Here is a 14,899-nt window from a genome sequence, read left to right on the forward strand (position 1 = left end):
AGGGCTGCTCCCTTTCCATTTTGATGAGGACGAACCATTGCTGTGCGCAGCTTCCTCCCCTCCAGTTAGCCCGCTGAAACTCACTCTGCCTGAGGCTGCCAGGCAGATGTGCTAGCGAAAGGTAGAGCTATAGCAACTCCGAGACAAGTAAATCTGTTAGTTGCTCCAGGGATCAAGCAGGAAAACTTGGGCAATCAGGCTACTGCCTACAGGGGGCCAGGAAAGAGCTGTTTCTAAGGACCTCCTTAAAGCCTAGATACCTTGGTGCAACACAAGCTGTGCATAAATTCTTAAATCTTAAGTCTGAGCCTAGTTCTTTGGCAAGAGAAGCCAATCAGTCTCCTTAGAAATGTGTTCCCTATTTATCCTGACTGCCTTTCTCTTCTAGCCTCTTTCACCCACAGGTAGGCTGCTGTCCCTCTCCCTCTTTCTCTACCTTGAGGCCCCTGTCTTACTGACCAGCCTGCCCTGCTCTGCTCTAAAGGCCAGATGCTGTTGGTGAATCTGCATGGTCTAGGCACTGCTAGGAGACAAAAACCCAGAGGCAAGCACCTTGCTACTTTGGGTGAATGAGACATTCATTTAGATTCTCTTGACTTCATGATATTTTGTAGGGATATTGTGATTAATATTCATTGCATAACTAATAATTACATTCTTTACTAACGTTTATTATTGAAAATAGTTGTGGTGCTTGGCTACAACATAATTCACAGTTCTATTCCAGCTCCAGTTGAGTCACCTTCTCTCAGATGCCTTCCCTCCGTGTGACGGAGAAGCAGAGTGGCAGCAGCTCTTCTGGACTGGAATCAGACCTGGTGAGGATGGTGGGGAAGGAGGAAAGGAGGAGGAGAGGGAACTGCACAGCTTGCTGGCCACATGGCAAAGTGTGCCCTGTGGCAGAGCTTTGGAAAATATGACCTGAATACATAGAGAAGAGCAGCTCAGCTGTCATTGCCAGGAGTGGCTGAGTGCAGTTATTGCAATGTGTCATCAGGCCTTTGTGGCTTTGAAGCCAAAGAGACATGAGGCTGTAGCAAGAAGTTACTATTTACATGTGAGGCCATATTTGCTATTCCAAAGCAGTAAGGGCTGTTCAGCCTGGTTCTCTAAGGAAATAAAGCTCATGCAGTCACGCTGTTTGTCCGTCTGTTACCCCTTCAGTTGCTCCCTAGTAAATTTGGATCCCATTGGCCAAGGTCAGCCAAATTTGACCCGGGGACAGTGGGCACTTCCCTCTGTGGAGAGGTGGGTGGGTAGAGGCAGGAGAGCTGATGTAGGGGAACGCAGGGTGAACTCAGCCCCTTGGTTGAGACAGGCAGCAGCCAACTGTGTGTGAGTCCTGGCTGGGCTGTCAGCTCCGGCTTGGCTCCGAGGCCGGTGCAGCTTGTGCTCAGCCACGGTGGCTGGGTGAGACCTCTGCTAGCAGCAGGTACTAATTGTGTCTGGTGAGGAGAATTTCTTTCCTAACCATTGCATAAGTCAGCTTAAACCCTGCAAGAGGCATCTGATTAGCTTGATCTCCCTAAGGAAATATCTCACAGCTATTTTTTGTCTGGGTGATTAAAAGCATCCTGATAGGGGATGATATGGTATTAAAACCCTTATTTTCTCAAGAACTTGCATTTTGGACTGAGATTATTTTAAAGAAACCCCTGAGAGATGTCTTTTTGCAAAGCAATCACAATTGTTATTATAAACAAATACCCCTATCACTCCATGGGTCTGACCTCACATCATCAGATAAACAGGCTTCGCATTCAGATGTCAATAGGGATTACTTTATATCTATCCATAGTGATGACTGGGATAAAGTGATCTTTTCTGCAAATACAGCTTAGCCTTTAGGAAGTTGCTGCTAACTCATATGTAACCTCAGAGATGAGCGGGCAGCCAAAGATGGGCAGCATGCAGTTTTGCCTGTGCTAGTGAGCTATAAATAAAGGAGGAGCCTGCAGCTGCAGTTGCCTGTATTCTGCTGCAGGTCAATATTTGTCCATACAAGTTTACTGAGTTTGCGTTCAAATGTCTGACCAACAAATCGCCACAACAGACTGCAATAAAAATGCTTCGATGGCATCAGCTGTCACAAACTATCAAGACTCCCAGAAAAAAGGTCCAGTTCATTGTCTCAATGGCATGCTTTTTATGCAGAAAGTTACCATCTGATGCCATAGACTCAGAGAATGAAGAGTCAGAAGACAGCTCAGGATATCACCAAGGTCAACTTCCTGGGCTGAGGCAAGAGCAAGTACTTCTAAATCATCCTTAACATTTTTAAACCACTCCAGTGGCAAAGATCCCACAGTCTTCCTAGGCAAACCTAGCGTTTGTGATATTTTTCTTTTGAAAGAGTATTCTGTTCTCATCCTCTGATCTACATCCTCCCTGCAGTACATCCAAATTCTGACTTTGATTAGAAGCAGCCAAATTCTCCATAACTGCTCTTGTATGTCCTCGTGACTTTCCTGGGTTGTAAATCTGACAGCCTCAATGGTTCCGAACATGTCACTCTCCTAATACATTCAGGATGGTGAGTCACCTCCGATTCCAGACTTTTACAGATTTCTGACACGCTAATGAAAAGCCACTACTGCAGAGAGGGTGTGCATACAATAGCAGCTGGATGTCCATTACCAGCTTATTCTCTTAAAACCTCCCCAAGCATTTGGCTTTTTGCCACTGTTAGGGACAGGGTAATGGGCTGTATGGTTTGACTCAGTAGAGCCATTCAAATGTCCAGTAAGTTCATTTGTTTGATTAGAATAAGACAAAGTCTTCACAGTTTGAACAGGAACATTAAAGTCCATCTAAGAGGCTACTCAAAAGAACAGTAAGTTGAGGCATATTAGAGAGGAGGATTATGGATCAGTGAGGTTGGAAGCCATACAAAAGCAGAGAGGGTTAGAGAGCAGAGCACTGAGAAGGTCAAAAGGGGTGACCATCCTACTGCCTTATCATCACCATTCCCTCCCATGGCTTTGCAGACTCCTCTGTCAGCAGCACCAAAACCAAATTTCTCACCTTTGCTTTTAAGGCTCTTTATGGCCTCTTTTCATGCAATCCAGAGGTCTCTATTCTGCAAAGGACAGCAATCTCATTGACCAGTTGCTCTTTTTTTCCGACACATACCACTCCACAAATTCCACTCTGCCCCTGTAGCAAAGGAGCACCTCCTTTTAAACAGCATGGCACCACAACACCATGACATCACTTCAAAGCCATCCTATAAATCCCTCCCTGAAATTCTTCTGCCATAAACTCCACAGAAAACTCACTGAGAATTAGACTGATGGTATGCTGAATCTGCTGCCTAGCATGTTCTCTGACTATGCAGCTCTGACCCATTACTTATGAGTGTGGCTGACCTGTGAGCTAGCATTTTTCTGTTGTCTTATATCTTATATTGGGCTGATTTGCTGGCATATGGACCGCCCTTCTCTTCTGTCTTTGTACTATGGGTACCTTGGTACAAAACTGAGGCTCTGAGCAGCAGCTGAGCCACAGATAATAAGCGATGGCCAGCCAGGTTGTTAGAGCAAAATGGAGAAGGAATGGGAATGATTTTCATGTCTAAAAGCTCTTGAAGTTTTGCTAATACAATTTCAGTATTATTTTTTATGGAACAATCCTGCTTAACCAGGATGACCCACCAGACATTTCCCATCTCTAATTTTAATGTGATTTTATAAAATGGATACGTTTGGCATGTCATCTGGAAACATTAACCAAGGAGGTTAAAGAGGTCAGTCTCTTGGTTTTAAAGCATCCATTTAGTGAATAGATAAATGAATTGACTAAGTGCTGGCACATTTGTCATAGGGCTATTATACCTGAATTTTCTTCTGAGCTGGTTATAAGCTGTTGGTTAATGGGGTAGAATTAGATTTTTACAGAACTCTGTGCAGATAATTTTCTTGGAAAACATTTTGAAGAGTCTGGCTGTCCAGAATATGAGATGTGATGTTCCGCTGCTGTCTGATTGATTGCTCCTCAAACAGCAGGACTGCGGCTTCAAGTGGTAGCCTGTGGCTCCTCCATTAAAGTTTCTGTGCTAGCACAAGAGAGTTATAATAAAGAGAAATGAAACATTAATATAGAACCTGCCTCCAAGCCCTCAGATCTGAACATGACTGGACATTAAGGAAATCTAACATTTGATCTAGACCAGGGCTGCTTGGCCTGGGGATCCTCAGGTACAGACTCACCACATCTTAAAATTCTAGGCACAGCCTGTGTAACTTGAGCTCATCCATCATAATGTGATGAATGCAAATACAGAAGAACACCAAGGAAACTCCCTCTCAACAGGATCTCAGAGAAATGTGCAGTCATCTCAAACCATATAAATATTAAGTAATATATAACCTGGCTGGACAAAACACTTGCTATCAAATATGTCAAAAGCTATGTTGCGCTAGTGGAGGTAGAAATGGGGAGAGATCAGTAGACTTAAGAGTATTTCCCCCCATTTTCCCCATATTTTTCCATAAATGTTTTCTTCTGAAAGGTTCCCTTCCTTTCCCATATTCTAACATTTCCTTCAGCCAGGCCAAGAAAGGTACACAAGGAAAACTCTGGGTAGTTCCAGCGTTATCAAGTGTTTCATCTCCAGAACACCATTATCTGAAATTGGCTGAGACACTTCAGACAGAAATAGTTCCCATCCTAACAAACAGTAAAGAGAACACATGATAATTTCTAGTTCCTAATTGACAGGAGTCCACAAAATCACCACCAGGAATTAGCTTTTTTAGCCCCAGCAGTGGGAGCTGGATAAGCAATAGAAATATTCTGCAAAAAGTGAGGGGTGATTTCCTAGACTCTTAGCAGAGCTTATTTGCCCCAGCAAGGTGTTATCTCTTCTGTACATACCTTGTCTGATGCCCTCCTCACTATTTTATCAAACAAAAATGGTCTTCCCTTTCCACTGTATATCCTTTATCCTACATATGTTCATTACTGAGCTCTTGAATCCCACTTCCTGTCATCCTGTTTTGCTCATTTTCCCTTACTTGTTAAATTTTCCTCAACAAGCACAGTCTCATGATGCTCTTCATGATTAGGAGGAGCTTCCCCAGATATCACTTGTTACTCTCCACTGAAACCCTTCTCAGAAAGCCAGAATGCTTAAAAAAACCTGGCAGTGCTTAAGCTGACGTGTGCCGTTCTCGTGTTCACTTGTCTGGTAGCTCCTGCTTGTAGCTCCCAGCTAGCCTGTGTTCAGGTGTTTTTCTGCTTTGGAGACTCTTTGGGACAGTGTTGGCCATTTTGCTCTGAGTCCTTGCCTCAGCTAGCGTGACAGAGTTGGGTACTCTGTTTGGTACTCCTCTATTTTATGGAAATAAAATTAATAACTATACTGTGAATAGTGAGTTGCTTTAGAACCATGGCCTTAACAAGTCCATTCATGCTGAACTGCATGTGGATGGAGGCCCAAAATAGTTTACTAGTGCTTGATCAGAGGAGGCTGAGACAACAGGCACCCTGCTTCCTAGCAGGGGCTCACTTATTTCACAGACAGCTGTTGTTGGAGGTCGGGGCCTATTAATTGGAACATAATGTGACTGCATCACTTTTCTTAAAATACAAAGAACAGTGTCATCCCTGTGACACGGAGAATGCTCCGTTTGATGTGGGGCATTAATAACAGACAGTCTCTCTGCAAGCTCTTAACGGTGTCAGTACAAAATAGGGGCACCAAGGAGGGGCTGTCCCTAGTTATCGTATTAGATACTCTCTGTCTAGACTGTCTCAGAAAGCCCTCACCACCTTTTGGGATCCTGGAAAATACAAGTGTTCAGTTTTGAAATTGATGCTCACAGAATCATTGACTCACATGAACTGGAAGAAGGGACTTCTGCAGGTCTCTTGGCCAACCTCCTGCTCAGAGCAGGACCAGCAGCAGACCAGGGCAGCTGCGGCTTGGTCCAACCACATCTTGAAAACCTCCAGGGATGGAGATCCCACAAACTCTCTGGGTAACCTGTCCCAGCACCGCAACACCCTCCTGGTGGAAAAGGCTTCCCCAACATCCTGCCTGAGCCTCCCAAACTGCAAATTGTGGCCACCTCCTCTTGTTGTATCGCCTTCTTGTGTTGTCTGCTACTGCTGAGAAGGATTGGGCTCTGCCGTCTTTATACTTCTCCATCAGGAGGTTGTAGGCTGCTCCCCTCTCAGTTGCCTCTTTCCCAGCCTCAGCAAGCCCAGCCCCTCGGCCTTCCCTCAGGGGTGACGGGCTCGAGGGCCCTGGCTGTCCTGGCAGCTCCCCCAGGCCCTGCCAGTTTCTCCACATCCGTCTTGATCTGCGAAGGGGAGCTGAGGCTGGACACAGCAACCCAGGTGTGGCCTCACCACCACCGAGTGGGCAGGGATAACAATTTCTCTCAGTGCTAGCCATGTGCCTCCAAACACTGCCCAGTGTGCTGCCTACTCTGTTTGTGACGGTTTGGTGTCCTCTGTAACCCTCAGGCCCTCTCCAGCAGGACCGCTCAACCTGCTGCTTCCCAGCCTGTGCTGCTGCAGGAGGGGCCCATGCCAGGTGCAGAGCATCTCACTCCTCCTTGGGGGGATTCATGAGGCTCCTGTTAGCCCAGTCCTCAAGTTTGCCACGGTCCCTCTGGAGCAAAGCTCTGCCATTTGGTGTGTCAGCCAAGCTCCCCGTCCTCTCAATTTGGTATCATCCACAAATTTGCCCAGTGGAACGTCATCTAGGTCACAGATGAGGATGCTGAACGCTGCCGGTCCCAGTACTGACCCCTGGGGCCAACTCTGCTCATCGCTGGCTGCCACCGGACATGAAGTCATTCAGCCTGAGCTTTTGAGACTGACAGTCCAGCCAGTTCTCAACCTGCCCGACAGGCTGTTCATCCCACAGGCTTCCTCACCTCCCAAATGACATTGCTGGGGGAGATGGTGACCTAGGCCTTACTACAATCAAGGTAAAGTACATCCACTGCTCCCCCTTTGCCCACACAGCCAGTTGTTTGACAGGGAAGGCCATCAGGTTGGTGAACCATGATTTGTCATTAATAAAGCCATGTTGACTGCTCCCAATTATTTTCTTGTTCTTTACCTGTTTAGAAATGGATTTCAAGAGGGCGTGCTCCATGTTCCTTCCAAGGAGTGATGTGAGGCGGACCAGCCTGAAGTTCCCTGCATCCTCCATCTTGCCTTTCTTAAAAATGAGGGTAAAGTTAGCCTAGTCATCAGTAATATCCCCCAGCTCTCATGATTTTTGTAGATAGATATTTTTGTAGACTGCTCCTTAGGCTGCTTTCTTAGCCTCAAAAATTTGCAGCTTACAGGCTTTTTGCATGAGAAGTTGTTGTCAAAAGCCCTCCATGAATTCTTTTCTTCTAAGAATTCGTCTAGTTGCTTTTTGAACCTGCATAAAATTTTGCATCTACAACATCCCGAAGAATGGCGTTTTACAGATTACCTGTACATTGTATGAAGAACCACTTCCTTCTGTTTGTTGTAAACTTGCTAAGTGCTAGTTTCTTTTCTTGTTCTTGTAGTGCAAAATACAATGAACGATCATTTACTATTGATCCTACCCCTATCCTTCATGATTTTATAGATCTGCATACAAGTGATAACAAAAGAAGTGACAAAGATACGCAAGTATGAAGACAAGTGCTAAATTCTGCCTTTCTGTTCCTTTGTTCCTTGCAGCATGTGGGTCCTCACACTTCATTTCAATGTAATCTTTAGAGACTGTCCCTTCTTCTGTTTCCTTCTCCTTCCTCTTTCTGGCACTCCACCAGTAAATAGTAATTAGGAATAACTGAGGCTATAAGCAACCATTTTCCTGCTCATTTACCTGTGCTGCTCTAGCAATTGCTTAATGGTAAACATATGCTTTACTGACATACTTGAGACAGCAACACTCACAAGTTTAGCTTATTGCCTTTGAAGGATATGCTAACACAATTTTTTTCTGCATTCCTCCAGGCCACAGAGTCAAAAACTGCCACAGGCAGAGGTGCTATCAAGAGCATCAGCTGGATTATTATCTGAATTTCATTAGAATTATGAATAGTGGCACAGATGAAGTTGCCTGGGGGGAAAAAAAAACTTAATCTGTTAAAGAGCTTTAATTTTATCTGAAAGATTGCTTTGACTCCTTGCTCTGCTAATCTGGTGTTTGTGTTTATGAGGACAGTATGCATCCTCAAGCAACAATTTTAGTCTGCCTGACATATGCTGTTTTCATGATTTAGAAGTTATTGATCTTGTGACTTCTTGTGAGTTTGGCATTCAAAAAAGAACAGACCTGAAGGAAATGAGATAACCTGAAGGTTAGCAACAGAACCATCTGAATCCAGATTTGTTCCAGCAAGCAGGAGATGATGAGGCAGAAAAGCCAAGCAGCCTCTCTAGTGAAAGTGAAATAGTTGCAGGGATGACAGTCACCCTTGCTAGGCACTTTTCCTGTACTGTGAACAAGCCTATTACAAAGCAAACAAAACTGCATGTTTTGGGGTCATGAAGTTAAAGGTGATCTATAGTAAATCCAATACAGAGGCATCCTGTTAGGGAGGAAGTCTTGACTCTGAAATTTATTATGCTGCAGGGTCATCTCATATGGAGGAAAGCCCAGGAAACACGAGACAGCAGCCCAGACTCCTTGATAAAATCCTTTGAACTGATTGAGCACAGGATGCTGTTGGGGTGATGCTTGGACTGGGATTTAGAAAAAATGAGTTGCTTGTGCATCAGACTATTCAAAAAGGGAGCTGCATCTTAATTCATCCTCCTCAATGCCCTGGCAGAATCGCTCATCCTAAAATGATTGAATGGCACCATCTTGTGGGCATTTGAAGACAATGATTCTTTGACACTGTTAGAGATTCTGCAGTATTACATTTGAATAGTGATGTCACTTTCTAAAAGATGGATAAGGTTGATTCATTCTTGCACTGTTAGTCAAAGACTAGGCAGTCATCAAGAACTGTTTTTTCCTGCTTGTTTTCTGCCAGCTGGCAGAAACAGGTCTTAGATCTTAGTGGTTGATTTTCATGCCTTAACTGATTTTGCCTTTGTTAGTAGTCTTACTGGAAAACTGTAAACACAGATGCAATAATCAAAACTTTGCAAATATAGAGGAAATACATAGGAAAAGCCCTGAAATACATACTGAAGAAAAGGTCAGCTATCTTTTGTGCAATGTCTTCTCCTCTTCTAAGATAAAATTCATCATAGATGTGGCAGTCAGTCTATGCATCACAAAATTCACTTACCTCATGGAACTAAGGTGCAATTGGAAAATATACTATATGTAGTGTTGTGTTTGTCTTTAGGGATTGCCCTGACAACCACAGCGCGTGTCCGTTAGTGCAATGTTTCTATAAAGCATTAGACATTTGGTCATGAATAGCCCATGCACCGCCAGTCCAAGACTTCCCAAAAAGCTATTGCTGCTTGGTGTGTGTTTCATACACCAACAGAATGCATGTATCAGGGGCATGCAGAGTTCCAGGATGCAAAGTAGCCTCTGATGAGAGGGTCAATGTGACTGTACTTATATGGAGTATCAAGCTTTTTGTCAAGAGTATGGTTACCATACATTTGTAAATCCCAAACAAACATAGCAGCTTCTTGAACTCTGCCTGGATAAGCTTTTGGATAAGAAATGTTTGAATATCTCTCTGGATAAGAGAAAAAGAGATGATGTTCCCCAAAAGGCATATTTTAGCCTAGACTACATCAAGGAAACTGAACAATATCTTAAGAGCATCATAGGCAGTTGAGCAGACAAATTCATTCAGTTTTATTGCCTGTGATGAGAAACAAAATAAACAGATAAATAAATAAAAAACGGTTAAACTTCCCATTAAATTTTGGACTTTGGACTTTTGCTGACCCAACTGTATCCAGGAATTTTCTAAGCTTACTTATGAAGGCAGGTCATGCTGGATTCAGTGTTGTGCCAGAGACGTACTCAGAATCTGTGGGCAAAGCCAAGAGTCCAAAGTCAAGAGGACCAAGAAGTGAGGAGGGAGTCAGGGAAAGGGACTAGAAAAGCTTGGTGGGGGGTTAGACAGGTTTCTGAGAGCAGGGTAGGAGTGAGAAGGCATAAGATCAGTCAAAGGAAGGCTCTGGGCTCTGCTCAGCTTAGAGTTCCTTAGGGACCTTTGTGCCAACATCAGCCTGGTGTCTGCTGGCTGGTTCTTCCCCTGGAGCCTGTGAGAAGATCTGTTTCCTGAGTTTGTGCTATCCAGGTAGGGAGCAGCTTGTTGCATGTTACAAATAACCTTGATGATGAGCCAGGATCACACCATCTTAGGCATTGTATGAGCACAGAGGAAAAAAAAGACATTTCATTCCCCAGAGAGCCTGCAACAAAAGTATAGACCAAGATGTACAGATAGGGAAGCATGAGGATAAGAAAACAGTTGGATGGTGTGACAGGCAGTGATCTCAGCACATCAGCAGTCTAACTACTCCATCAAGTACTTTTTCTAGCCATGACAGCAAAAGAGAGTTTAAAGTAGGGATCTGAAAGAGGAAAATGAGTCATTTCTGAAGACAGTTATGGGGATTTGCTCTTGTGTGTCCTGGACATGCCTATGTGGGAGAAAAGATGAAAACACTCATTTGAAAATTCAGGAAGTTGATGACAGCAGTGAGCTTCCTGGGTCAATCAGAGATGGATATCAATATTCAAATGTTGCATGGCAGTGGAGGGAAGAATGAGGCTTTAAAGGTTAAAGAGATAAGCAACAAACATTTGAAACCTCAGTGAAAGGAACTCAGGGAACCCTCTAGTGGGAGAATCTGAGTAAGGCAATCACAGACATCAGTTGGGAAAATGATCTCTGCAGCAGCGTTCAGGATGCTCACAAACAGGGCAAGGTGGGGTATGTCGCAGCTAAAAGGATGCTCGAGCCTAGTCCTGAGTCTGGACTGCTGCAGACCCATGCAATTAATGTTAAGTCCCAATGGACCTCAGAATTTATATTCCGTAGGGCCTCCCTCACCACAATAGAGTACCAACTCCTTGAGACAAATGTTCAACATATAAGAAAGGAGCAGAATAATTTATCACAGGAAGAAAGCAGGAGAGCCTGAGAACATTGGTAGGGTTTTACAATTTGTTAGGTGATGATCCCAGATTGTCCCAAGAATAGGACAATGAAGCATAACAGAAAGTAAGACAAAAAGGGAGAAAAATCCAACAGTTTTTGCCAAACTAATTGCAAGAAAAATCATTCTTGACTCCATATCTGGCAATGGGGTGAATCCTGAGCATTTGAGCAGAACATACTAATCATGCACATGGGAGACTTTAATACTGGTAGAAACAGCAGTGTATTTCATACCCATATCATTTGTCCCTTTTAGCCTGGACTCCAAAACTCTGTGTTTTTCATCCATCACTCATTCGGTGCTAGGGAAAGTCACAGACACACTGATACATTCGTATTAAAACATAGCATAACAGGTGGTGACTAAACATGGCAGCTTTGCTCTGGCTGATCTTTAAATTACACTGCTATAATCAGAAGAGAAATTCCATATAGCAAGTAAACAAAAATAAAACCCAGCAGGTATGCTGATGCAATTGCTTCCCCTGGGAGAAACTTTCCCTCTGAGCAGATGAGCAGAAGGGCTGACACGTCCCCAAAGTCCTGCCCAGACCTCTGGGCTGACAGCTCCACTGGCCACTCTGCTCACCAGCTGCACTGACTGAATCTCAGGTCTGCTGTGGCACCGGCAGAAAGGTCATCCTGTACTTCAGGCATTGCCTGTCACACTAAATACCAAGGATCTTCTGCCAGCTGTGTTACAGATGTGCCACATGGCCACTAACTAATTACAGAGTCCCCTGCTTTCAAGAACCAATTTTTATTTGGGGTGCTTCAGTTTTGCATCACCCACCCAGACCCTTGCAAGCACGCTTGGAAATGCTAGAATTGGGCCCACTTCTTGTGTGAATCTGAGATAGCCAGAAAGACTTGTAGCATGCTAAAAAATACATTGTAGAAATGAAGGAAACACTGACTGCCTCTGTTATTGGAGAAATCGCTAACTCTGTTTCTGCCTCAGTTTCCAATCTGTAAAGTGAGACCTGATAGTAATTCTTCACTCTTATAAAGTGCTGTACAGAAAAATCCATGAAGGCTCTGAAGTGCCAGCCTACTAAAGATGGGTAACTGTACCAGTTTCATGGTAGAATTTGCCCCCGATATATAGTTGCATCAATTTTTTACAGTTTGCCTATTCTCTTTTAGCATTGAGCTGCTACGTTGGACTGACTACCAGCAGAGCTGTGACAGGAGAGGATGACTCCAGATGCAAAACAAGCTGGCACAAGACAGTCCACTTATCCTGGCAGGAGCCATGAATATCAGGAGGCCAATGCCTCCCCCCCGATGAAGAGATGTCCTCGCTTTCACAGATGATGAAGATAATGCATATTGGCCATCTGTAATAATTTAACACTTTCAATTTTATGATGCAGCAGCACATTCAATATTTCCACCTATTTATGTAGTGTTTTTAGGGCTGTATTTGACAGGCTTTAATGTAAACATGGCTTTGCTGGCACATAGACAGGATTTTTTTGGCATTGCTTTTACAGCGCCTTTCCATAGAATGAGCTGATGTGTGACTCATGTAAATTCAGATTTTTACTTCCAGCAGATGCGGCTCCTCAGTGTAAACCTCAGAACAGCTGGAGGGTTGCTGGAATTTCAGTTACAAATCTTAAAGCCAATGGTTTCAAATCTGTGTGTCTAAAATTTGATGCCTGCATCCGTGATAAATGGCCTCATTTGCAGAAGGAATGAGTGCAGCCATTCCAGCAGAGCTGGCCAGGAGCATGAATTTCTGTTTCACAGGGATGATTCCTATTTTAAGGATACTTTCAGACCCCAGATCAAGATCTAAATCCCCAAATATCAACACTGAGAAATAAATAACATTTCATCCTGCCAACATGAAGGCTCTCTGAGATCCCCAGCTGCTGCCAGCATTTGGGCTGGACAGAGGCTAAGCCAGGACTTGGGAAGAATCAGGAGTCCCAGCTCTGGTGTCGTCCACCTGCCTGAGCTGTCAAGGAGCAGGGGGTCTAGGAGTGAAGGAGTGTTGGGAATCCTACTCCAGAGGCTGTCTGGTTCCTAAGTGCTCAAGTGCTCAAGGGAGCTAGCTAACCTGAGAGCCCATGGACCTGTCTCTGTGTCTTTGCAAGGCAAGGTTGTTCTAGGGGACCTCTGGGCTCCACAGCAGCCTGAAGACCAGAGAGAGGCCACAGGAGAAACTCTGATTGCTCTTCAGCCCTGCTAGGGTCAGACCTCGTCAGAGGCTTCTCTGGAACTCATCAGAACAGAACTGTTTCCATAAACACATTCCAGTTTTGGTGAACCCTACTGAAGATCCCAGTATCTTTGAACAAGCAGTCACAGTCTTCAGCCTGCCCTCAGCTGAGCAGACCTTCAGACAGTGAGGTGTGTGCAGACTGGCACAGTGCCACCTGGTCTGGGACAACAGCCCTGAGATGAGGGAGGAGTGCCCACTCATTTCACACAGAGTGGTTACTGCAGCCTGAGAAGCCATGCAGGTGTCTAAATATACAAGCCAAGTCAGAAGCTATAGGGTTATTTTCCCTGGCCTACAGCTACAAAGGTGAGGGTCTGCTGTAGGTCCTTCTAGCAGCTCTGTGTAAATGTCTCAGATCCATAGGGCATCTCAAATGGTACTAGGTGCTTGCGTTTAGGGACGGCAGCCCCCTGTGAACACCCTTTCATTGCCAACGTAGTGAGCAATGTCAGTCAGACGAAGCAAAGGGAGGGCTACCTGCCGCAATTTTGCACCATCCATGATGCCAGGGAGAGAAACAAGTGAATATAGGCCACGGCCCTTCATTAGCCTGCACTATTATTAGGGTGGTACCCAGAGGAATTTTGCTGGCAGTGCTGTATCTCTCCTACTGCAAATTATCTAATATCCCATTAAGAAAAGAAGTCCACATTTATGTTTTGGTTTAATTTCAGTAACTTGCTGTTGAGATCTTGAAGGTGTGTTTGTAAAGGCAGTCTGACAAGAGTGACCCAGAAAGATGCCTTTAAAAATGAGATTGGGCAGGCTGCATTTTGCGAGGGGGTAAGGGTTTCTATCTCCTAGATTTTCACCTAAAAACAAAACAAAAAAGAAAAAACAGTCTGAGCTTGCCACTGAATTATGCATACTGAAAATTTAAGTCATCTCTCCAGCAAAGATCTGAAAGGAGCTGATTTTTTCTGCCTCACCTTACTTACCTTGTAGTAACAGCACTTTCATTATCATCAGTTATCAACTTTATCAAAAGGAGACAGTTTTGTTTATTATGTGCAGAAGAGTTTTTAAACAGTTTATAGGAGTCATTAACTTAGATCCTGCAGTATGTTGGAGCAATTCTAGATCCTTTGGGGCATTACTGTGCAATATTTCAGTTTGTTTAATAAAGCACATGCAGAGTTCATTTTTCTGTCCTGAATCAACTAGATGTATTAATCAGAGAAAAAACAGGCTTCAGTCAGTGAAAGGGTGGTTCTGACTGCATACAGGGCCAAATCTGTAGATTCTCCCTCAGTTTTCAGTTCAACAGATATTAGCTGAGATCTCACTAAAGGCTGTTAAACACTAATATCTGTTCCAAGGTTTCTGATATTTGTAATATTTGTATTATGAGACTGCCCAGGGATGCCCAGAATTATCTTCTCCTGGGTGCTGATGAATGAGCACCAAGGCAGCCCTTCCCACAGAAATTTCCCAATCCAGACATATTCAGATGCAACCTCCAGAGATTGCAATGCCAATACAAGCAACAACTTGGGCAGGGGGATCCCAGAGTCTTCAGTCCTCCATCCAGCTCTCTCACAAACACACTAACACACTTTTACACCATATGTCA

Source organism: Apteryx mantelli, chromosome 3 (genome assembly GCF_036417845.1).
Source record: "Apteryx mantelli isolate bAptMan1 chromosome 3, bAptMan1.hap1, whole genome shotgun sequence".
NCBI lineage: Eukaryota > Metazoa > Chordata > Aves > Apterygiformes > Apterygidae > Apteryx > Apteryx mantelli.